The 25,075-nt window shown below is 42.7% G+C and overlaps 1 protein-coding gene across 1 annotated transcript in view; it reads left to right on the top strand.

The window, feature by feature from the left end:
• The window catches only part of Deaf1 (deformed epidermal autoregulatory factor 1), a 451,852-nt gene that overhangs the window by 156,294 nt on the left and 270,483 nt on the right, over window positions 1-25,075 (top strand). The gene's annotated exons all lie outside the window — the stretch shown is intronic.

Consider the following 25,075-nt stretch of genomic DNA (forward strand, 5'->3'; position numbering starts at 1 on the left):
GATTATTAGGTCCAATACTTTTGGTGTTGTTGCTGAAACAAGCAATTTGACTGTGATTTACAACCAAGTCACTGTTAATGGAAGGGTTAAGGAGTCACGAGTTAGTGGGGTCGTTAGCAGGTCCTTCAATAGGTTGAATGGACTGGTAGGTTACTGCAAGGATACTTGGGGAAGCAGGCAGTTTATAAGGTTGCTGACTGTTCAGAGACGCAATATTGGCATCACACCTGGTAGCAGGGTGTTGAGCAGAAAAACATTTTGTGCAGCAATTTATCTCGACCAACTTTGATACCCTACTTATTAAATCTTGGAAATGGGGGCATTTGGACTGCATGTGGTCACTATGGCCATAAAAACACATTTACCTCTAGAGGCCTCATTACTGTGGGTAGCATTAGGTTGTCCATTTGCACTACTAAGGGTTGTTTGCATGTTCACCGACCCAACAGTGCAATTACTAACTCTGAATTTAGGGGGCATAATTGTTAACCTTAGGGGACTGGACCATACTAAAGTTAGAGGAATTATTATGGGTGTTACTGTAAGGGTTGGAATTAATATTGCTGATGGCTTGCGTGGGTTTATTAATAACATTAAATTTGGGGGCATGCCAGTCAGAAGTTTGGCCTTTTCCTTTGTGCGGGCATGATCATACAGACGCATTTGCAATTCGACCAAGGTTACTCTTTTCGCGATAGTAATGTTGATACACTATTTCTAAATGAATAGGACTGAGTTTACTTGTTAAAACATGCTCTAACAATTCCTCCGGTAAAGAAGATTCGCTCGGTTTACATACTCGGTTGTCGTGTTGCACCATTCCATGAGGGAACGACGGAGGTCGGTGCTATCATCCTTAGCGGGGTTAATATTGAACAGTTTGGTTCTTTAAAGCTGTTTATCTAGATCAGGGTACTCATACTCGTGGTTGAGATTGTGGGTCAATCTTTCATACAAACCCTCTGTCCACATCTGGTTACCGAGAAGCTTGCGCACGGTCCCTTAAGGCTGTGCATCAAAATCTTGTATTTATTGGCAGGAGAGTATTTGGGGTTGTCATGAACTCTCTGGCAAAACAGGCTCCACCAGCCACACCAACGGTCCATATAACCATCAAAGGGAAGAGGATTGGGTTCTGCCACAGCATAGACATATGCTGGCTGTGGGTTAGCATCAGGTACTTGTGGGGGATTTCTGTGGGTAGCTACTCCCTGCGCTATAATACAGACATAGGCTTTTTTTATTTGTATTTCTAGGCTGATAAGTTCGGTATAGCTGGAAACGACAATGGGATTGTTGCAGTGAGGTCTCCACAGAATTTTAAATTTAAGAAGATCCTTATGAATTTTACCAACTCGTACTTTACTCTAATCTAAACACTCTGGGATTATACAGTTAAGATATAGCGAGGCAATAGATTTCAGAGCTGTGTCGATATCTTCTTAAAGGAATTTAAACTCTTGTGTTTGACTTTGAAGACGTTCATTAATGTCTAAAGAAATTGGCGTTTCCTTGGTCGTCGGTGGAGAGTTAACGAAGTGAAGGTCTTTGTCTGCCATCTTGGATAGACCACGTGTAGGATGGTACATGATGTCCAAATAATTCAAATCACAAATATATGACAAATTCAGAGGTAATTTGTACTTTTCATAACGATTCAAACCTTTGGCTATTTATTAGGGGTATTACTTTTGGTGAAGTAATTAAAATCTAGCGAGTGTTAACTACCCGTCACACTAGTTAGTTGGGGATAGGGGGGTTAGCTAGCTACCCCTCCCACTCACACACCTGTGACAGAGCTCACTTTGCTTGGAGGTAGGACTTCAAGGGGGACAGTGTCGGCGGGTAAGTTTGAATAATAGCTAAAGGTTTGTATCGTTAGGAAAAATACAAATTATCTCTGAATTTGTCATTTGTTCCATAATTGAAATACAAACTTATGCTAGTCATTAAGGGTGACTCACCCATTAGGAGAGTGAACGTCCCTGAAAATCTGCCGTTTTGCCTTTACACGGGGACTCATTTTCTTGAGTAGGTTAGTACTAAAAATAAGGAGCCCTTAACACTTTGCTAAAACTTGCTACGCAAGGTCTGCGGCCAACGCAAGCTGTGTGTTAAAATAAGCAGTGTAGGTCCGGGTAAAAAAGTTATTTTGAGGAAAAACTGTTGTAAGCAATACTTTCCCCATACCATCTCACCAGGGTATGGGGAAGCAATAGTTATGACACACTACTAGGTACACAAGGGAGCATGGTTTACCTGCAGTGGTTGAGGTCAGCTTGTGCAGAGAACCAAGGCTGCTGCTATCAACAAGAGAGGGGAGGATGAAGAAAAGAAAAAGAGCCAGACATTCCTTTTCATTCACACAGACTAAAACTGGGTAACAGTGCCCTCAACCTTTTGCTACTTGTCCAAAAAGGAGCTTGAGGTATTAAATCAGCTGTTGTGCAGCCACCACAGTGCCGATAGAAAACGTATCAAGCCTCCCATGGGCCACGTCTTGTAGGTAATAGGCTGTGAAGGTCGTTTGGCGTTTCTACACCCCAGCTTGTAGAACCTGTGTCACGGAGTAATTTCTCTTGAAGGCCAGGGACGTAGCTACGCCCCTGATATCGTGGGCTTTGGGACAATGTGATGGAGGAGGATCTGGATTCAGCACATGATCTATGACCCTGCGAATCCATGCAGAAATGGTGTTTTTGGTGATCCTCCTCTTGTTCCTCCCAGCGCTGATGAAGAGTGTGGGCACTCGGGGACAGGCTATTGCTTTACTTTTAAGGTAGAACCTTAAACTCCTTTCTGGGCAAAGTAGCAGATGATCTGGGTCGTCTGTTACAGAGCGGAGACTCGTTAACTGGAAGGAGTCGAATCTAGGATCTGACACCCCTGGATTCTGAGTCTTGACAACAAACTCCAGAATGAAGCTGAAAGTCACCTCTCCCCATCCCCTTGAATGGACGATGTTGTATGAGAGACCAAGTAATCCGCTGACTCGTTTGGCTGAAGCCAAGATAAGTGGGAACACCATCTTCCAAGCCAAGTGCCAATCTGTTGCCCGGCGTAATGGTTCGTAGGGAGGTCTCTTTAGAGACTGGATAACTTGAACCACATTCCATGGGGGAGGTCTCACTTTTGACTGAGGACAGGTAAGTTCATAACTCCGTATGAGTAAGGAAAGTTCTAGCGATAAGGAGATGTCCATTTCATTCAATTTGAAAGTGAGGCTCAAGGCTGAGCGATAGCCTTTAACTGCTGAAACTGAAAGGCGCATTTCATCACGCAAATATACAAAGAACTCTGCTATTGCTGGAATAGCGGCATTTAGTGGAGAGATACGCCTTCCATGACACCATCCATAGAAGACATTCTACTTTGCCTGATAAACTGTTGCCAATGACTTCTGCAGGTATTCAGACATCCTCTTCGCAACTTGTTGCAAAAATCCTTTATGAGTGATGAGATGCTGGATATTCTCCAGGCCTGAAGTCGTAGTGTAGCTACAGCTTTGCGGTAGATGTTGATGTATGGTTATCTGAGTGGAGGGACTTCTCTTGGAGCTGTGGAAGGTTCGAGAACCATTCCGCATGATGCCATGAGGGTCATTGAGAAGTTGATCGATGTTCTGGCCTTGTTGAGTACCCTTCTCATCAGACAGAACGGGGGAAAGGCATAAACGTCGATGTTGTCTTACCGTTGTTGGAATGCATCTTGCCAGAGTCTTGGGGTCTGGGACTGGGGAGCAGTACAGTGTGAGATTGAAGTTCAGGGCCATTGTGAAAAAATCCACTTTCAGAGAACCCCACAAAGTCAGGACTTTGTTGGCTACTAGATAATTCAAAGACCACTCGGTACTCACTATCTGAGATGCTCTGCTCAGATTATCGGCGAGCACATTCCTTTTGCCTGGAATGAGGCTGGCTGATAGTGGTATCGTGTGGACCTCAGCCCATCTCAGTATTTTTACTGCTAAAAGGATAAGGGCTGCAAAAAAGTACCTACTTGTTTGTTGATGTAAGCCACTATTGTAGTATTGTCACTCATCACCACCATTGAGTGGCCCGCCAGGAACTGATGGAACTCTTGAAGGGCCAGAAATTCGCCCTTCATCTTGAAGAGATTTATGCAGATGTACCGTTCGAACTCTGACCAAAGGCCTGAGGTCGTGTGGTGCTGCACGTGGGCCCTGCAGCCTTCCTTTGGCGAGTCTGAGAACAGTATCAAGTCCAGGGGGGGGGATGAGAAGATCTATGCCCCTCCGCAGATTCTCGTCTGCCACCCACCACTCAAGGTCCGTACGTTCCTCTGGTCCCATGGGGTGGCCGTTGTGAACTAGATGTGCTAAGGATGGTAGGTGTCCAAGGAGATATAGCCACTTCTGGGCCGGGAGTTCTCGTCTGAGAAAAGTTCTTGCGACTTTTCTCAGCCTCTTTAACCTGTCGTCTAATGCGATGGCTTTGTAGAGATTGGTGTCTATAATCATTCCCAGGTATATCAGTCTCTGAGTTGGAAGCAGGATGGAATTCTCAACGTTTGCCATGGTCCCCAGATCTTGGTAAAGCTTCAGAAGTTTGTCTCAGTGCTGAAGAAGGGTTGCTACCGAGTTTGCTAGGATCAGCTAGTCGTCCAGATAACGGAGGAGATGGATGCCGATCCTTTGTGCCCAGGATGACACTAGGTCAAACACTCTGGTGAACACTATGAGTGCTGTGGAAAGACAGAAGCACATTCCCCCGAACTGGTATTTCCTGTTGTCTAGGCTGAATCTTAGGTACTTCCTTGAAGATGGATTGATTGGGATCTGAAATTATGCATCCCTTAGGTCCAGTGTGCACAGAAAGTCATGTGGTCTTACTGCTTGTCTGACTGTGTCTGCCGTCTCCAAGCTGAACGAAGTCTGTTTGACAAACTTGTTCAGAGATGGGAGGTCGATGACTGGTCTACTCAGTCTCCAGATGCCTTTTTCACAAGAAAGAGTTGACTGAAGAAGCCTGGATAGTCATCCAGACCTCTTAGAGCACGCCCTTCTCCTACATGGTCTGGACTTCTGCCCAAAGGCGTAGCCCCTCTGCTAATCCCATCGCAAAGTAGTCTATCGTCACTGGATCCTTGATCAAGGGAGGGAGAGATGACATGAATGGAACGCCCTACCCTGAATGAATCACTGGGTTGTCCAGGGATCAGCCCCGAATTGCTTCCACCAGTTCCAGCAACTTTGTAGGTATCCCCCTACTGGTGGACAAGCAGGGGGAGTGCCTATCCTAGCATTTGAGGCTGTGGCCGCTCCCTCTAGGATATTTCCTCCCGTGGAGGACTTTGAGTCTTTCTTGTCTTTGGTAGGAAAGGGCTTCTTAGACACCACTTTCTTCACTGCTGTCTTGTTCGTTGAGGTTTTGGGCTGGTTTGGCTGTGGAGGAGCTGGTGGTCTGTAGGGCTGGGATGTAAGGGCCCTATGGAGGAGAGAGTACTGATGGGACTTCCTCCACCTCTCTGCAGCCTGCCCAACGTCCCTAGGCTGGAACAACGAGGAACCCTCCAGAGAAGAGTTCCTGAGTCTCACGATCTCAGCGTTAGGAACTTGTTGATGGAGTCTCTCGAATACCGAGTCCCTGCGTTTGAGGATGGTGTTGGCTCAGAAGTTCCATACTTGGTGGGCCAGGGACCCAGTGGTCCGGGTACCCATGAGGAGGATGATTTCCATTGCTTTCCAGGTACTTTCCTTGGAGAAATCCTCGATATGTACCAGGATTCCCAAGGACCCTATCCATAGATCTAGCCACAAAGTAGCCTGCATGGCTTACTTTGACTTTCTATTGATTGAGGATCTCTGTCGCCGAGAACGCAACCTGAGGGTTGGAGAGTCTCTCTAGGGAGATCCCCTTAATCAGTTCCTCCAGAGAATGGAGAAGTGGAAGAGCTGGCCGATATTCGTACAAGGCCTCGTAATACCTCCTTTGCTGAACGTTAGGAGGTGGGAGGAGCTTGGCGGAGGAGCCCGAACGAAGGGAGGAGAACTCGGACAGCTGGGCAGCGATCTTAGCCCAGGCACTCTTCAGCCCCTGAGACCAAGGCAAGGCTGCACTAGACTTTGTGGCCTTCTGAGTGCCAAAGACACGGTCTAAGACTGTTGTTGCCCTCCTGGGGGGTATCTCTGGGTCGAAAAACTCATTGAGAACCCTCATCAGAGTCAGTACCTGCCAGAAGGTGTGTTCTGACTCCTGTTCCCCCTCTGCAGTGGGACTGGCAGCGAAGTCTCCTTCATCCACCACCAAGAACTCATCTCGGGGTGAGTCGCGGTCATCTCTAGGGTGGCAGACTGTCTCTGCGGGTCTGGAGGTCCTCAAAGAGGACTTGGGTAACATTTTGGAATTTTTTGACTCCTTGCGAGGAAGAAGATATGCTTCCAGCATGGAAGGCCTGGATGGTCTGGACTTCCTGGTTGCTTCTGGAGACGTGACCGTCTCGTCACAAGGGGAGTCTTCCTCCGAAGGTAGTATGGAGGAGAATGGGACAGGTTCCTCGCGAGATTATCTTGGCTGAGGTGGCGGTGAGAGGGCTCTTTCCCTCTTTCCCCGGCAGTCGCGCTGTTATGCGTTTGCGAGGAGGGAAATGGGGCGACAGTGACCTTTGAACTAGAACTCTGCTCTTCCTCAGAGAGAGGACCGATGGTCTGGCCGGCAATAAACTACCTTTCCGCTCCTGCTCCTTTCCATTGTGGACACCTGCCTGTGCCTCCATAGGAGGACATCACTTCTTGGAAATCGGTGGAGGATAGTGGCTGCTGTCTTCCGTTTGTGCTTCAAGGTGTTGCGGTGCATGACTGTGTGTCGCCTTTCTGGTGAAGGATGTCGCAAAGGAGAACTCTGAAGAGTAGGCGAAGGCTGGCGCGTTGGCGAACGCTGATGAGCTGGAAATTTTTTCTGAGCTGGAGAGTGTTTACGAGTTGGCAAAGGCTTACATGTCAGAGAACACTGACTCGTAGGTGGCGATTGATACATTGGATGGCGTTAAGGGTGCACCGCTCGATGACTTGTGAGTGAACGCTGACGCGGGGAACGCTGATGCGGCGAACGTCGAGGATTAGACGACTGCTGTCATGGCGAGAGGTTCTGCAGACCTGACGAGTACTTACAGTGGGAAACTCCGAGGGTGATTTACACGAGGTTGGGCGGTGGAGAGCAGTCACATGGTCGGACGAATGATGTTCTGACGTGATGCTTTGCTTAGGGGAACGGTGAGAGGTAGAAGCCTGACGTGTTGGCGAGCAACCTGTTGGGCGGCGATGGTTGGCAGAAGCATGACGAGCAGGATCATGGGAACACGTAGGTGAAACTTGCTCAGGCGATTTACGCACAGGTGATTGATGAGTCATTGAATGATGAGCTGAAAAGAGTTACGAACGAGGAGAGTGTACAGGAAATGGATGAGCAGGATGTTGGCGAGTCGGTGGTTGGCGAGACGATGGTTAACAAGCAGCTAGACAATGGTCTGGTGAAAGGATGAGTCCTTTAGAAGGACAAACATCCTCCGAAGGGGATCGTGAGTGATCCTTGGGTGGAGATACCTGAGTCGAGGTTCGAGGACTAGCAGCTGTATTGACAGGAGAAGATCCAGAGGTAGGTGAAGGTCAGGAACCAGGCGATGTCGGACGAGAAGGCTCCACCGCCGATGGCTGCGAACACGAAGCTGACGAGCTGAAGAGGTGTTTCTTCACTGATGGTGAAGGAGCACCTCTATGGCGAAGAGGAGGGCGAGTAAATCGTGAACGACGACCATGGTGACGCCCTCTAGGACTGGAGGATCAGCAAGCTGACTGTCAGCAGCAGTCCTCCGAAGAGGGTCTCTATGAGTTAACTCCCTGAGGAGGGAGAAACACTGGTAGCAGAGACATGCCCAAGACTTTGCTCCCCCCTCGAATTATGTTCAGCAGTGGGGAAACGCAGTATTCGACAATGGCAGAAGAGGCAGAAAAGACAGGCAGGGCAGCAGACGACACCGATACCTCAACATCAACGAGTGCCAGAGGATCCAACTCCGACGTCGATGATCGCTGAGCACTAGCACCCTGGTGAAGTAGCTGCAGGAGGGCCTCCTTGGAGGGCGGACCTGGTAACCCCAAGGACAGTCAAACCTGGAAAAGAGGAGAGAGTGACATGGTCAACCTCCGTGGGGGAGAGGCAGGTCCGCTTTGCAAGGGGAAGCATCTCGAGGACCGAGGTTGTCTAGGAGTTAAGCGGCCTACACATCTACTCGAAGGTCCCCCAGAGGAGGCCTAACAAACAGGAGCATTGGAGGAAGGTCGGGAAGTGGAAGAGGTTGTCTTGGGTTTCTTCTGCTTCGAAGAAACCTTCGATGGAGAAGAGTCTCGCTTATACTTCTTACTCCGTTGACCAAACCTTTCCCACTGGGAGGCAGACCACTCCCAACACTCACTAGACTTATTTAACACATCACTTCATTGACCTATGCAGATAGGGCAAAGGGTGTGATGATCTGTATCCTCGGCAAACATAAAGGTACCACAGGTGGGGCCCTCAGGATCAGGGCAGGCACGCATGGTCGCCAGCAGAAGTCCATGCACACACAAACACTGAAAAGAAAATGCACAAATGCATTAAATGGCAGTTCAAAGATTGTGAGGATGAAGAGAAGCAACGACCGTTCACCATCTGAGCCAAAAGCTAAGTGGGGTTAGTCACAGGTGTGTGAGTGGGAGGGGTAGCTAGCTGCAACCCCCCCCCCCCCTGATAACTAGCGGGACAGGTAGTTAACCCTCACTAAGTTTTACCGTCTCGTCCTTTAAACTTCGCTGAAAGTAGTACCCATAATAAAAAGTGTAGGTTTGTATTCCAGTTACGGAACAAAAGCAAAGAAAACGGGAATCACGATACACAGCACTGAGAATGTTACAGACAAATGGTTACAGAGAGGGGCAAAAAGGAGGTCAAGGATAAAATATACCTAAAACGGGGAACAAACCAAAGCGTGAAACCAAATTAATGGTTAAGAAAAAATAAAATAGTTAAAAATGAGTAGATCAAAATTGCAGCTCCAAAGCTCGTAGTACATACGTAAGACGTGTAACATATACTGATGATGCGAACAATTAAAATAAAGACCTAAGTTCTCTTACATGGTAGAACTTTCTGGCTAAAACGCTTGGTTACACAGGTGCATTTTTTCGTCAACGTATGCCACGAATATTACCTGCTAATACATCTCTTTACTTATCAAAGTCTGGGGTTAATCATTCTACAAAATGGTGTGTACGAGTTTTATGTTACGACATGACCCGGTGAATTTTATGGAGCAGCTATTAGGCTATGAATGAATTTACTAAATATAAAACTTCATTATTCCATAAATCAGTGGTGCCTCATCCAGTTCGGAAGACCACTAGAATAAAGAGGTAATGTTAATGTGGGGGAAATAATTCTCTGAAAGCCTCCCAGAACTGATTCCCGGAGCCTGGGCCTGAAGGAATAGAGTGCCAACACTCGCACTTAACAAACCAGCGAACCATAACGAATACAGTTTGCTAACCATGCACATGTTCAAGGGTATAGAGTAGTAAATGCCAATCAAGTAGGGTTGGGCAAATTACTTTAACAAGAGACAGTGATGCAAGATTTATTAGGGCAGTAGTACTGTAAATATTAAGCATTCTAAGGGCTACCAGTAGGCGCTATAACAGAACAATACAATAAGGGACTGGCACCGATAACTTTACTTCTGTTACAAACATGAAGCTCACCTTAGATATATCTTATTTAGAACCACGAGATCATGCATTTCTCATATATTCATGATTTACCTCACACAATCAAAGGAACAGGACTCATTGTCTCGTATGATGTTGTTTTGTTGTTTGAGATTGACAGGTACAGGGACGAGCTCTTTCACACTTGCAGCCTGTAGGTGTTTGGTCGTACGATAATAATAGATAATCAACCTTTACTTACTTACATTACTTAACTTCAAACTTATGCTACACGAGGTGCGAGTTAAAAGCATTACATAATTTTAACCTAAGATTGGTATTCATTTACACAAAGCATCACAGTAATTTTCACGTAAGTTACCTGACGGAAATTTGAATTAATAGCGAACAAATGACATAAGAAACAAAATGCTTTAATGAAACATTAATGGCAAAAAGGGGTTGATTCTAAAATTAACTGGTTGAACCAGCCTTTCAATCAAAGTAAAAATGCTGAAAACCATAACACGCAGTACAGCTGAATGCATTCAATTTGTCGTTAGTTTCGTTCCTCGTGGAAGCCCAAGTTATAGTTCTTCAAGGACCTCATCCTAATGATTATGCACACAATTATTATTATTATTATTATTATTATTATTATTATTATTATTATTATTATTATTATTACTTTCTAAGCTACAACCCTAGTTGGAAAAGCAGGATGCTATAAACCCAGCGGCTCCAACAGTGAAAATAGCCTACTGAAGGAATTCCTTTCTTCAGTAGGCTATTTTCACAAGGAAGAATAAAATATTTTGAAAACAGTAACAACATTAGAATAAATATTTCCAATATAAACTATAAAAAACTTTAACAAAACAAGAGGAAGAAAAAATAGATAGAATAGCATGCCCTAGTGTACTCTCAAGCAAGAGAACTCTAACCCAAGACAGCGGAAGACCATGGTACAGAGGCTATGGCATTACCTAAGACTGGAGTGCAATGGTTTGATTTTGGAGTGTATGAGGACAGAGGAGAATCTTTAAAGAATAAGCCAGATTACTCGGTGTATGTGTTGGCAAAGGGCAAGTAAACAGTAAACACTGGTTAGGCCTGCTGATCATGACCAGATGCAGGGCCCTGAATTCTTGAACATTAAAAAGAGGCCGTTCTTGGAATTTCTGGTCTCAATGTGTGGCGAGTCACTTCGCAAAAAAATAAACGACCTATTGAAACCAGGTCATGTCTTAAAGTTGGCCCTTTGAAGCTTCCCGCTGCGAGGCCTTGGGTCGTATCAACTGGGTGAATGGTTCTCTTTCCTCTTTTTATTTTTCCCGTAGGTGCTGAATGGTGCTTATATAAGTACAAGGAGAATTCTTGCAGCTCAGGGGGAAAGTAATTACGAAAAAATCCTTCATTCTGCCATAAAAAGTTGAATACATACACAATAATTAAGGGGCGTTCATCGTTCAATCCCAGCTTGGCAGACTTATAAATAGGTGCAGAGATGTAAACAGTTACAAGCTAAAACTAATGAGTTATGCAAATTTATGCGTTACTTAAACACAAACCAATCGGTTTAAATTTCTTATGTTACATGAGGATTTGTGAACAGAATGAACCCGAACCCATTAACACTTTGCATCGTTAAAGTGTACATATCAGAGCTCAAGAAGGTGAACAAATATTATCTAAAGAGGAGGGAGAGGATGAAAGGTATGATAGTACAGGGGAATGATGAACATGTTAGTTGAAATGAATAATAAAGGTATACCGAATTGATAATAAAGGTTTAGCAAATGAAGTTTATAAAGAAAACGGGAATGCTGTGGTGTACAAAAGATTAAAAATAAAAAATGGAATAACGAATAACTTTAATAGAGTATGAAAAGAACTTCCACAATATATTTAATTAGCAGCATTAGGCTAACCCTGCTCCCTTTATATAATTAAAATATTCATGCATAAATTTCTTGCCGTTTTCTATACGGATTCCTCTCTCTCTCTCTCTCTCTCTCTCTCTCTCTCTCTCTCTCTCTCTCTCTCTCCAAAAAAAAAGATCAGAAAGAATATAATCGTATCATACAAACTCGACTCGTTTGATCAAATAATTTTTTTTCGTAATCTCGGTAAAATTAATTACCAATAGACGTAATATTATTATTATTATTATTATTATTATTATTATTATTATTATTATTACCTAAGCTACAACTCTAGTCAGAAAAAACTGGATGCTATAAGCCAAAGGGCTTCAACGGGAAAAATAGCCCAGTGAGGAAAGGAAATAAAATAGAATAATGTGCCCGAGTGTACTGTGCCGTACGTGTTTCATACATGGTCGTACACTATAACATTATTGTTTATCTAACTCTCGTTCTCCCCCAACTAATAATAGAAACCTCTTTAAGCTTGCTATCACAGGTTTTATAATGTTTTAATTTTGAGTCATTCTTCCTGTCAACTGTCTGAATGAAAGCTCGTTGTCTTGTTAAATGAACCCCACATACATTCACCCCGCCTCTCTGTAAACAGAGTTACATTGTCGGAGTGACTACTCCACCTGATTTTTTGCCTACCCATTCTCCCTACCTTTTTTACAATGCCACCGACTGATGGTGATTCTTTGACACACGCTGGCTCAATAAAACTTCCGTCCTTCACCAGCCGAAAACCGCTCGCCTGGTTCCAGCGCGCTGAAGTTCAGTTTTGTATCAAGAGGGTGACTCCCTCAAGCAGCAAAGGCCCCCGAGGACACTCTCCTAGAAATCTCCTGATTGGCTTTGCGACCTTTTTCAGTATAAGCACCTTTTTCCAATCAGTTTTCGAACCCCCTCCTCCCTCATTTACTGAAATACAAAAAAAAAAAAAAAAAAAAAAAAATCTTAAAAATGAAAGTTGATGTGATGTATATTAATAACAAAACCACAAGAAGAAAAGCCAGAGTAAATATTAATAAAATGAAATTACATCATTTTGCCTGTACTGCACTGCTGCTTTTTTATGATGGCATCAAAAGTTGGTGTCTGTATGACGCTCTTAAAATATATCTCCTGGACCAGTACTAATCATTGCCAGCCACCCTTATAGACAAGCTTTTTTTTTAGCTCTCTCATCAACCATGAGATCCTAAAGGCTTCGCCCACCCTTAGGTAAATGACCAGTATCGCTTGCCTACTACCTGTCGCAGACAGCTCTCCTCGGAACCTACTTTGTGCCCTTTGTGTATGACACCTACATGAACCTGTGCTCGCCACCATCCCCAGTGTTGATATTTGGCCCCTGAAGGACCTGATTAGCAAAATCGATGCCCTTATTGACAGCCACTTCACCAACTTAAAGACCTCCATCAACTCCTCCACTCCTGATGAAGAGGACAACTATTCAACCACTCCTGACGAAGAGGACAAGTATTAAACATGCAGTAGGATGGAATGCAGTATGATACTGACACCCACCCCGTGATGTGCCGGAGTGGCGACAATGCTGCCCACTACCCACATATACCGCCCCTTGTGCATGCCCCAATCAACAACTTCTACAGCTCCTTACTGAAGCCCATGGACCGCAATTATGCTACTACCACTCCAAATTTGGTGTTGCTGCAATGAAATGGACAAACGGTTGTCAGTGGCCAAAAAACTTGTAGGTAGACCATCACTTGTATCTGTGGCCTCCCATATCACTAATCATTTCTTTTTATATGATGCAGGTACGGGCATGTAGTTTTTAATAGACACTGGTGCTTGACATTCTCTTCTACCAATTTCACTCTCCAGGACACGACGTAGTCAATCTACGCCTGCTGATGTCTGGCTGATAGCTACTAACGGATCTGTGATCCTCACCCAGCGGTACGAGACACTTACAATATTGTTTGGGAGAGCCAAATATCATTAGAAATTTCTTGTTGCTGACGTCACATTGCCAATCCTTGGTGCATATTTGCTCTCCCATATCCACTTCCGGGTTAACTCAGACTCATACTCGCCCACACCTCTTCAATCCACCCCCTCTGACCTTGCTCTCCACATCAGCGCACCCTCACGTTGTATCCGGAAGTCTTCCGTCCGGAACCTCGCCAAACGCCCAGGGTTCCTGCCAACCACATTAGTCATCACCATATCAAGACGACGGGACCCCTGGGTTTGCCAGATTCTGGCGTCTGTCCCTGAATCATTTGGCACCCACTAAACGAATTTTTACCAAATAGAAGAAATGAGCCTTTGCCAAAAGGCCTCATGCCCATGATTGTCACCCTAATACATTGTCCTGAGGAAGGATGGTTCATTGTGCCCTTGTGGGGATTACAGGCGTCTCAACATGCAGACAAAACCGGATAACTAAGCCCTCCCTAACATCACTGATGGTACCTTCGACTTGCACAAAGTAAAGGTGTTCTCTTCTCTCGATTTCTTGAAGGGGTATTATCAGATGCCCATGAACCCAAAAGACATTCTCAAGACTGCCTTCACCACCCCCTTTGTGACTTACATATTGAATTACTCCTCTTTTAGAATTTGTATTGCTGGGGCCTCTTTTCAACTCCATATGAATGGCAATTTAAGGGACTTCCCATTCTGCGTATTTTATGTGGATGACATACTTGTGTTCTCTTCCTCTAAAAAGGAAAACCTCCATCACTTATGCATCCTTCTCGACCTCCTGCAACAGAATGGCATTGTAGTCCAGTACAAGTGTACCTATAGTGGCAATGAAGTATCGTTCTTAGGGCCCCGCATCACTCCTGAAGGCATTCACCCCCTTCTTTGAGAAGGAATCAGCTGTTCAGACCTTTCCCATGCCCTCAACCATCAAAGCAGTACATGATAAACTATTATCACTGGTTCTTGCCAGCCATCACCACCACTCTTGCCCATTCTATGCCTACCTCAAGGGTAAGCCAAAAAGCCTGAAATTGAGGTCCCCTTCAGGAATTGGCTTTCTACAATACAAATAAAGCCCTCTCAACTGCTGCTGCTTTCACCTTTCTTGTACCACATGCCATTTTCCTTCTCTCCACTGATGCCATTGATGTTATTGGCGCAATAGTTTAGCAGGTGGTCTACAGCTCGCCCCACTCATTGCCCCTCATCAGCAGAAAACTGTCCAAAGTGGAATCTGGCTACTTTGACTTCAATCGCAAATTGCTGGCATTGCATTTGACAGTCCGTCCCTTTCACCACTTCTTAGAGGGTATACTCTTTGTCATTCACAGGGACCACATGGCCATGGTTCACACTTTCACTCAACAGTCTGACACCTGGTCCACCCCTCAATGCCGACACCTCTCGGCTGTGGCTGAATACAACTGGGAAAATGAATCCGTTAGCTGATGCCCTGTTAAGAAACACATTGGCTGCAATTCACCTTGCATTGTGTTACAACGCCTTGGCAGAAGCCCAACGAAAAGATACAGAGTACCAAGAATACAGAGCATCCTCCACATTCCTCGTTGGAAAGTCATCTGTCTTGATGGCTCCAACTTCATCCGACTCTGTGAAGTCAGTACTGGTATGCTGCGACCTTGGATACCTACCCCATGTTCGACAGGTGTTTGATTTCATCCATGGCCTCTCACATCCCTTGCGCCATTCTATTGCACAGCTAATGAAAACAAAGTTCATATGGCATGGCATTACTAAGGATGCTAAGGATTGGGTCTGTGCCTGTACTTCATGCCAAGCTTCAATAGATTAATGACACACGGATTCAGATGTGGGCACTTTTCCTCAACCTCAGTGTCATTTTGCCCACGTGCACGGCGATGTAGTTTTATCCTTCCAACATCTCTAGGACACCATTACTTTTTTACTGTCATTGACCGCTCCTTCTTGTTGGCCCGAAGACATCCCCATGCAAACTTCAACATCCCCTCATGAACAGTTGCCTTACTCTCAGGGTGGATAGTGAGATTTGGTATCCCTGAGCATATTACTTCTGACAGGGGTACCACTTTCACCTCTCAATTGTGGACATAATTAGTGAATCTCCTGGGCATCACTCTACATCAGAAGAACGCCTACAACCCTGGAGCCAACGGAATGGTTGAATGTTTTCATCCATTCTCAAAGCAGTTTTGATGTCTCGCTATAATGACTCCAGCTGGTTTATTAAGCTTCCCCGGGTCCTCTTGGGTCTAAGGACCACTCCTATATAGGGCCTGGATGTATTGGCAGCTGAAGTGGTGTATGGCGACCTGTTGGTTGTTCCTGCTGAATTCTATCCGTCTACAACCTCTTCCGACAATTCCCAGCGCCTAACTCATGTAGGAAAATTTACTGCATGCTCCCAGACTTACGAGCCCCCAGAGTAGCAACACATACCAGTAGATTTACACTTGGCAACGCATGTTTTCCTGCATACTGACACTAGCAAGACACCGCTAGTGCCCCCTTACACGGGACCTTTCCTAGTGATCCATCACATTCCGAAGGGTGTCTTAATTATCATTTGTGGGAAAGAAGACTAGGTCTCTTTTGAAAGCCTCAAAACTGCATATCTCCTGCAAGATGACCTGCGTACAGTGCACCTCTTTGGAGGAGGGCAACCAATTTTGCATGTACTGTATGTATTTATTAGGAGGGAGCCATGTACCGCACGTGTTTCATACACGCTCGTACACTGTAACGTTATGGCATTTTTTTAGTTTCTTGCTCTCCCCCACACAGGTCATATTTAAAGCTTCCTATCACACATTTTATATCATTTGAATTTTGTGTCATTCTTGTTTTCAACCGTTCCTCTCTGTTACCATCTAACAGTTACATTGCTACAGTGCCCTCAAGCAAGAGAAGTCTAACCCAAAACAGTGGAAGATAATGATACAGAGGCTATGGCAATACCCAAGACTAGAGAACAATGATTTCATTTTGGAGTGTTCTCTCTCTCTCTCTCTCTCTCTCTCTCTCTCTCTCTCTCTCTCTCTCTGCAAAAATATGTATTTAAATTTATGGTAGAAAATATGAAATACTGTAAAACATGAAATAGAACATGATCTATTTTTCTGTAAATTTTATTGCCCCCCCCCCTCTCTCTCTCTCTCTCTCTCTCTCTCTCTCTCTCTCTCTCTCTCTCTCTCTCTCTCTCTCTCTCTCTCTCTCAACATATATCTTTGTACCTAAACGATTTCTTTAAGATTGTATATACTGTTTGAAAATCAGACGTCCTTTAAACAAAACAAGAACTTCTTCTATCACTGGAATGTTTGGAATGACTTATTAAAACGATTCCATAATAATGTCATATGTTTCGAATTATTCATAACATATCGTCAACAGATGCCTGCCTTTCATCATTATAAAATGCAGAAACGAGTAAATATCCGAATATTTATCACAGCTTAAACATTTTAGAAACTATGATGTGTATAACTGAATGTCTGTTGACCATTAGTCATCAATAGGATTTTAATTACTTGAAGCGACAGTAGAGTTAGATCAAGAAACAATGCACAAGGCAGTGGGAAAGGGCTGATAGGGGAGGGCATTGCCGCCTGGTTTTAAACAGATTCCCTCATTCATGATACGTCTCTACAGATCACCATGCCGGTGATCTGTAGAGACGTCTCCAACCCCTTCCCATTATGTCTCTCTCTCTCTCTCTCTCTCTCTCTCTCTCTCTCTCTCTCTCTCTCTCTCTCTCTCTCTCTCTCTCTCTAATATATATACATATATATATATATATATATATATATATATATATATATATATATATATATATATACATACTTATATATATATATATATATATATATATATATATATATATATATATATATATATATATATATATGTATGTATATATATATATATATATATATATATATATATATATATATATATATATATATATATATATATATATATATATATATATATATATATTGGCTTTTCTTCCAAGAAGTACCTATTCATGTTGTAGATGACTACCTTAGCTTGGCTATGAAGGTGGCCATATGGCGAGCTTGAAGTTGGAGAACGATCCATCGTGGGAGTGTGTGTACATGTCACAGTGTGCAGTGACCAAATCTGGCATATTATTGTGGGAGGATGCCCGGTCATATGACACGTTTAGGATGAGAACAACTTTCATGCAGAAAACATCAATTACTCTCAGTGGTGGTTTGGAATAAAATAATTTCAGACAATTTGGGAAATACACCAATTTATATAGAAACAGAGAGAGAAAAAGAATCACAGAATTGGCGCAGGGTTGAAGAGAGAAAGCAAACTGGTGATCCTTGGAGATGTGGCTAAGTGGAGAAAGCCATTTAAAACCAGCTGCCCTCCCCAATTGCCATTTCTCTCTGCATTGAACATAATATTTCTGTGAACACATTCTTCCATGGACTGAATGTCTTTGAATTCAGTTCACGTCCGAATACCTTCTGCTAATGGTAATGGTATGTCTTATCAACATAGACGTTCATTACTACTTTATTCATGAACTTTTTAAAAAGTTACATTCATTGGCATTTCGATGCAGACTAAAATTTCTAGAAATTCCAGCTTCAGTGCCAAAATCATATTCAGTCAAAATAAAACACTCACCATCATTCAAGGCATCTGATGTAGAAAAAGGCTCCTTATTGCTTCCTTGAGAATGGGTCAGGCTCTTGCCAGAACTGGAGCTATTGAGAGTCACGACCACTGCCAACTTTGCCTGCCACGTATTCCCTTCTGAAACCTACTCTACTGAGTTCATGTTTATACATATCATTTTGTCATGATATGTATCAATGTTGCTATTGAGTTATAAAGCGTAGTCCTCCTCTTGATCATCATCAGGATGGGTTCATCATTATTTCTTCTATTAAAAATATCTCGACCACCAGTTAGCTTTTGCTCATCATCACTGCACCTATCATATACACTATCGGCATACTATCATATTCATCATAAAAAAATCTCTCTGATTTGAGCAATATAAAGCCCACACTGTAGTGACGTCACTCCCGGCCATTCATCTGCCCTAAAACCTTCAGATAATGTGTTGGTTTTTTCACTTCTCAATCCATGGTGAAGTTGAGAAAATGGTGGAAAGATGGATGACTAACTGTAAGATGAATAACCAACGGTAAGGACTCCCTGATCCCACGTGTGACATCTTTCAAGGGCCCCTGCACTTTGAAGAGGACCACCAGGTCATGAAATTCTTTCAGACTCTGGTTATAAGGTTGCCATTTAGTATATCAAATCATATTGCTGCCATACACACCAAAAATAGCGACTCTTGTTCGGATGGTTTATATTAAATCTTTATACGTAAATCTGCGCAATCCTTGAACCCTGCACAACTCTCAAGTGTGTGTAAATACAGGCATGCCATAAATTAGGCTCAGGGTTAATTGTTCCATCACTTGAATTAATCTTATCTATATTTTGTTGTTCCTATTAGTGCTACTATATTAATGTCGTGACTATCTATTTTGCTTCGTTAGACCTTGTATATTTGTTTTGAAACTAATTTTCTTATTCTTTACCATGTTCCTCGTTCTGTTTTTTATTTACCTACATTTTGTATGTCTTTCAACCCTAAGTCCTCTCTTTTTTGCTTTTCCCTGAGAAGCTTCCCATTTTTTATCCCACATCCATTTTCTCTTTCACTCTGTTTTTCTTTATTTTTTTTTTCTTTTAGCTTTGTTATTGTCTCTCTCTCTCTCTTTTCGTCATGTCATTTGTTATTAATTTTTTCTTCTTCAAAGGATTCTGCATGTGTTTTAGTCTTAGCGCTTTTCAGTATTTTCTATTTCATTTCTTCATTTTTCAGCCTGATTAGAATTGGCCCAGGTCACCCATTATTAGCCCCCTCCCAATTTTTCATCCCAATCTTAGTAAGTGTTCCATCTTTATCTCTTCTAACCCTTCTGTGAACTTTTTCTTGAAAATATCGTCACGCCATTCAGTATCTTCCTTTTTTTCTTTCCTCTGCTTCCTCCTTTCATACTATGTTATACAGCACGAAATTACATATTTTTTCTTTTTATTTTCCTCTAGTTCTTGTATCACTTTTGTTCAACTTCACTACTACTGGGTTTACACCTACTTTTCAGATCCATTCTGTTTTTTCATTCTTTATTCTAATTTATTTTTTATTTATTGATTTATTTTGCAATTATTGCAGAGCCGCATCCAATCTTCATGTTCTTCAAGTGCTATCTTCGGCACGTGGCATGGTACGAACTTTCACGCATGTCACATTTAAGGTCTTCTTTTGCAGTTTTTGTATAAATCACTACTCATTGCTGTGCTCATTTTTATCTAGTATATAATGCTGTTGTCGCTCAAGACTACACCTTTTATTACTTTTCTTAAGAGGGCAATACCACGTTCTTTTGTATACTCAGCCTTATTATGTAGCACTCTTCATCTTTTTACTTCCACAGCATCTATTAATTTCTCATCTCTTTGCCTTATAAGTAAATGTATTTTCATGGGGGTTTTATAACATTTTGATATGATCTATTTTCCTTTACTATTTGATCCATCCGCTATCTTTAATACCAGTCCGAATGTAAACAGACCTGCAGCAGCAGATGATAATAATGATGCAGAAGGTCTTAGTGCATGGGCCCATACTGGTTTACGGAATCTAATACTAGATCATAGAAATATCCATCTCTCCATGTAGCAGAGATGTCAGGGAATGTAATACCAAACATATTGTGAACAATTAGTATGGCATACATTCAACAACCCTCTCCCTTTGTAAATGAAGGATGGAGGCATTAGTCAGTTAGGAAGCTTACCAGTATTATATGTCCAATCCAAAAGTAAAAGAACCAGTCATTCTAGACTTATGCCAAAGGTATGCTACTTTAGACGAGATGCTTTTTGTTCCACGAGGAAGGTTGGTTGGCTGCACAACCAGTTGAACAGCAACCAGAGAATCAATGAGATGCTTGATAGTTTCCATTCATGAAGTGCAAGTGGCTTCATGGACTGGTGGTATCTCTGAGGGTGGTTAAAGAAAAAAGTGGACCACAGGGTTATCTCTCTCGACACCTGGAGAGATACCACCAGGCTTGGTGCCATCTCAGAGCCAAAACAGGCTGAATAGGGAAAAGGCATTCAAATTATCTCATTGGCATTGAAACACGCCCTATTTCATAGGTCCAGGATAGGGGAAGAGAACACTAAGAGATTTCTGTTTAGCCATGTGGTGAATAGGTTGATCACTGTTGAGCCCCATAATGTAAGAAGCATATTTTTCACTATCTAACTCAATCCCTACAATATTTCCCTAGCGACTGCATTGATCTGCTAGGACATTCTTCCTGTGTAGAATATACTTTACTGACAGCTCTATGCCATAGTATGCTATCAGCTTGCAAAGGGGCAGGGAGTCTGTGCCTTCTTGCTTCCTGACATATGCCACAATGGCCATGTTGTCTTTTGTTAGAAAGACCAATTGACCCTCACTCAATGTTGGAATAGTTGCAGAGCGTAAAATGCTGCATGCTGTTCTTCTTTGGTTCACACACCCAAAGCAACCTGGTCATTCTAGTGTAAGCCCCACCATCTGTTTTTGTGTCAGAACAGAGGCGATTCCTGAGGGGGGTAGTCGAATGGGACTCCCCTAGTTAGGTTCCTGTCATTCAGCCACCAGGTAAGATCTGAAAGAAGGCCTGCTGTCGAGATACCTCATCATATATATCCCATGCAAATGGGCCTTCAGGTCCACTGAAAGTATCAAGTCTCCTTTCCTGATGGAAAACAGTTTGGAAAGATTGGTTGTTTCCATCTTGAACTCTGTTTTAGAAACAAGCATGTTTAGCGGAGAGAGGTGGATGACCGGCCTTCATCCCCAAGATGACTTCTTCACCAGGAAGAGTTGACTACAGAAGCCCGAAGAGCAATGATCCACGACCTCTATCACATTTTTCTTCCTCATTTTTTTCCACCTATGTCAACAGGGTCAGAGCATTCTGTGATACTGGGAGGTATTAGGCTTGGAACGTGATCGATCAGCAAGATGATGAATTAGGGGTGTCTGACATTACTGGAAGGGCAGTAAGAAACTGTACCTGAGGACACTTACTACACAATGCTTGACTCTGCGTTGTAGCTACATTGCTCCAGTGGTATGATGAGCATCTTCCTACTTGTGGCAGCTAGAAGCGTGACTGCCTACCTCAGAATCCCTCTTCCTTCGATCACAATGACACCTTTCCCTGATTGAGCCATGGGAGGAAATGGGCATGAAAGAGTGGAACAGAGTCCGACACTTTTCTGAAGAAAAAAGTTTCCTGTGGTCGTTGCGAAGATTTTTAGGAACCTGCGCCTTCTTCAAATCCATCCAGGTTGCATGGCCACCAAAGAAGGCTGTGTTGCGGTCCTCTTCAAAAGTGTAGGGCCCCTTGAAAGGTATCACGCATGGGATCAGGGAGTCCTTATCATTGGTTGTCTATATTTCCCCTTCTGTCTCGACTTCACTATGGATTGAGGGTGAGAAAATCAGCACCAATCAGTTCCATAGGGGTAACTGTGTCTTTATGCCAGTTTGCTGAGCAACATGGGATACCACCGAATTCTGACTCATCAGCACCCAGTTGACCCACTGGTTGGCTTTCTGGTAAGTATGGGAGGTGCTGACTTTTCCTCCAGACAGCTATACTTCACCTGTCCCTACTGTATAGACAAGCCCATCATCCTGGCAACATATGTTAGCACACTCAACCAATGTTTGAACCATGATATGGCTTTTAGAGAAGCCGTGGCAACAGACTCCATGGCCATAGAGTCAGCAGCAGAAATGGTGGTACCATCTATCTTGACTCTGTGCAGGGGAATCCTGCCATCAGTGCATACACTGATGAATCAACTAGCAGAGCTGACAGAGTACATCTGACTAGGCCTTAGCAAATTTTCTGACCTGCAGATTTTGGAATTCATCCTATTAAAGACTATGCTACTAGGCTTCGACAACTGTATCCCAAGGTTAGGCTTCAATCGCTGTATTCTGAGGTTAGGCTTAGAGAAGACCTGCTGGACTGAGATACCATGGTTGCCTTGCTGCATTCATGGCAATCACAAATGAGTACAAAAATCCCTAAGAGTGAGCATTCTGATTTTGAGTTTTCTTAGTTTGAACCTTCAAGAGGGAAAAGTCTGACTTCGGGTTCTCTTGAGTCTTTCAAGGCTGGCTTGGGGTCAGGTCTCTTCAAATTATGAGATCCCTTCATCTGAAGGCTTGCCAACCCACTCTTTATGAATATAAAATATAAATACCATTGGGGTCTACACCTCCATAAGCATCAAGGTCCATCAAGAGTTTTAATTGCACTAGATCAAAAAGCCAAACTAGCAGTTTAGCCTCTGGAAAACAGAAATGAGGAAGATAGAGTTTTTCATTACTCTGATTACTGTCAAACAGCCGAAAGAGTTGCCTTTTCCTTTCGACAGTGAATGTCAGGGTGATCTGGTGTAAGTAAAGGAGGAACTGTTAAGTCTACACCAAAGAGTGTAGATTTAAGGGTATCCCACCACTTCTGTTCTTGTGTTGTACCAGAAAGGATTTCTTTTATAGTTAAATTTTATTTCTTTTCAGTCCAAGCATAAACTCTGGAAAAAAGGCGTAGCAGCAGTTGTATATGAAGAACAGAGGAGGAGGATGTTAGCCACATCAATGAACAGTTATCATTTTGTGGGTAATGTGTTACTTATGCATCATAGGGAAAGTACATAAAGAAACTCAGGTACTTATCTCAGAGAGTGAGATAAACAGGAGTGATTCTCCGGCCTTCTAAGAGCTACATCTAATATAATGAACTTTAATGCTTAGTAGACAACGTCAGCTTTAACAAGATAGCCATAGCTGAGAATAAATTAATGAAGATCCAGGGTGAATCAACACCAATGTCCAAGATACAAGCAAGATGATTTCTCAAGTTAACAGGATACTAATTGAAGTTTATGAACTACTATGCTACGCTTATAACCCCTTTGACTGACTTAGTAAAGAAAGAACAATTGAACAAAGTAGAATGGAAGGAGCCTTATCAAAAAGAATTTGAGGAATTAAAACACGCTTTAGGAATTGCAGTGGTACTACAAGTGCCAAATTTCAACAATTCTTTCATCTTAAGGTGATATGCACTAAATACAGATGGCATACTTCCGATTGCTTACAGAATTGGAAAACTCAAGATAAATGGTTGCAGTTATTGTATCATTGACAATTAATTTTGTCCATAGTATTTGCATTTAGAAGATTTCAGCTGTACCTGCAAGGAGGGGATATTGTAGTGGCGGTAGACAACAAGGTAATTGTTTACACCCAAAGATGTAGGATTGAAAGTCCAGGAATTATGAATTGGATCATAGCCTTCCAGAGCTGCAAGTTTCGAGTGGAGATAATCCCTGAAAAGCCAGCCGGTGTTACAAGCTATCTTTATATGATGTTATGGTATTAGTTTTATTACTGCTATAATTTCTAAGTTTTGGTGAAAAACTATGAGGTAATTTTGTTAGTTGGATGGGTTGTTAAAATATGAATTACGTAAGATTAACCATTTTATTTCTGAAGCAATTTTCTGTTATTTTCTTTTTATATATATTTTATAGCATTTCAGGAGGATTTAGTTAACCAGTGTAATGTAATTTTTAGTAATAATTTATACTATTCAGTACTATGTCTTTTCATTGGATATGAAAATGGACTAATGATTATTTTGAGATGACAAGAATAACGTTAACTATTTATTTCTGTAAATTGATATATAACATATTGATTCGAGAGATTACAGGCATTTGTAGATCTCTCCACAAATTATAGAATTATTAAATGATCTAATTCTATCCAGTTTTAGAATGATCCAGATTGGTTTTTATGCTCTAAATACAAACTCTGTCTCTATGTTGCAGCTATCGGGAATATACCTTTTCAGTTATCTCTTATCTTTAGGTAGTAGGTTAGACAGGGCACTAGCCACCCATTGAGATACTATCGCTAGAGAGTTAGTGTCTTTTGAGTGGCCAGACAGTATTACATTGGATCCTTCTCCCTGGTTACGGCTCGTTTTCCTTTTGCCTACGCAAAATAGTCTGACCTATTCTTTACATAGTCTCATCTGCCCGCATACACCTAACAATACTGAGATTACCAAACAATTCTTTTTCGCTCAAGGGGCTAAATACTGCAATGTATTGTTCAGTGGCTACTTTCCTCTTGGTAAGGGTAGAAGAGACTTTTTAGCTATGGTAAGCAGTTCTTCTAGGAGAAAGACACTCCAAAATCAAACCGTTGTTCTCTGGTTTTGGATAGTGCCATAGCCTCTGTACCATGGTCTTCCACTGTCTTGGGGTAGAGTTCTCTTGATTGAGGGTAAAATTGGGCCAACTCTTCTATCTTATTTGTCTTTAGCTGTTTTTTTTT

The sequence above is a fragment of the Palaemon carinicauda genome, chromosome 21 (assembly GCF_036898095.1).
Source record: "Palaemon carinicauda isolate YSFRI2023 chromosome 21, ASM3689809v2, whole genome shotgun sequence".
Classification (NCBI taxonomy): Eukaryota; Metazoa; Arthropoda; class Malacostraca; order Decapoda; family Palaemonidae; genus Palaemon; species Palaemon carinicauda.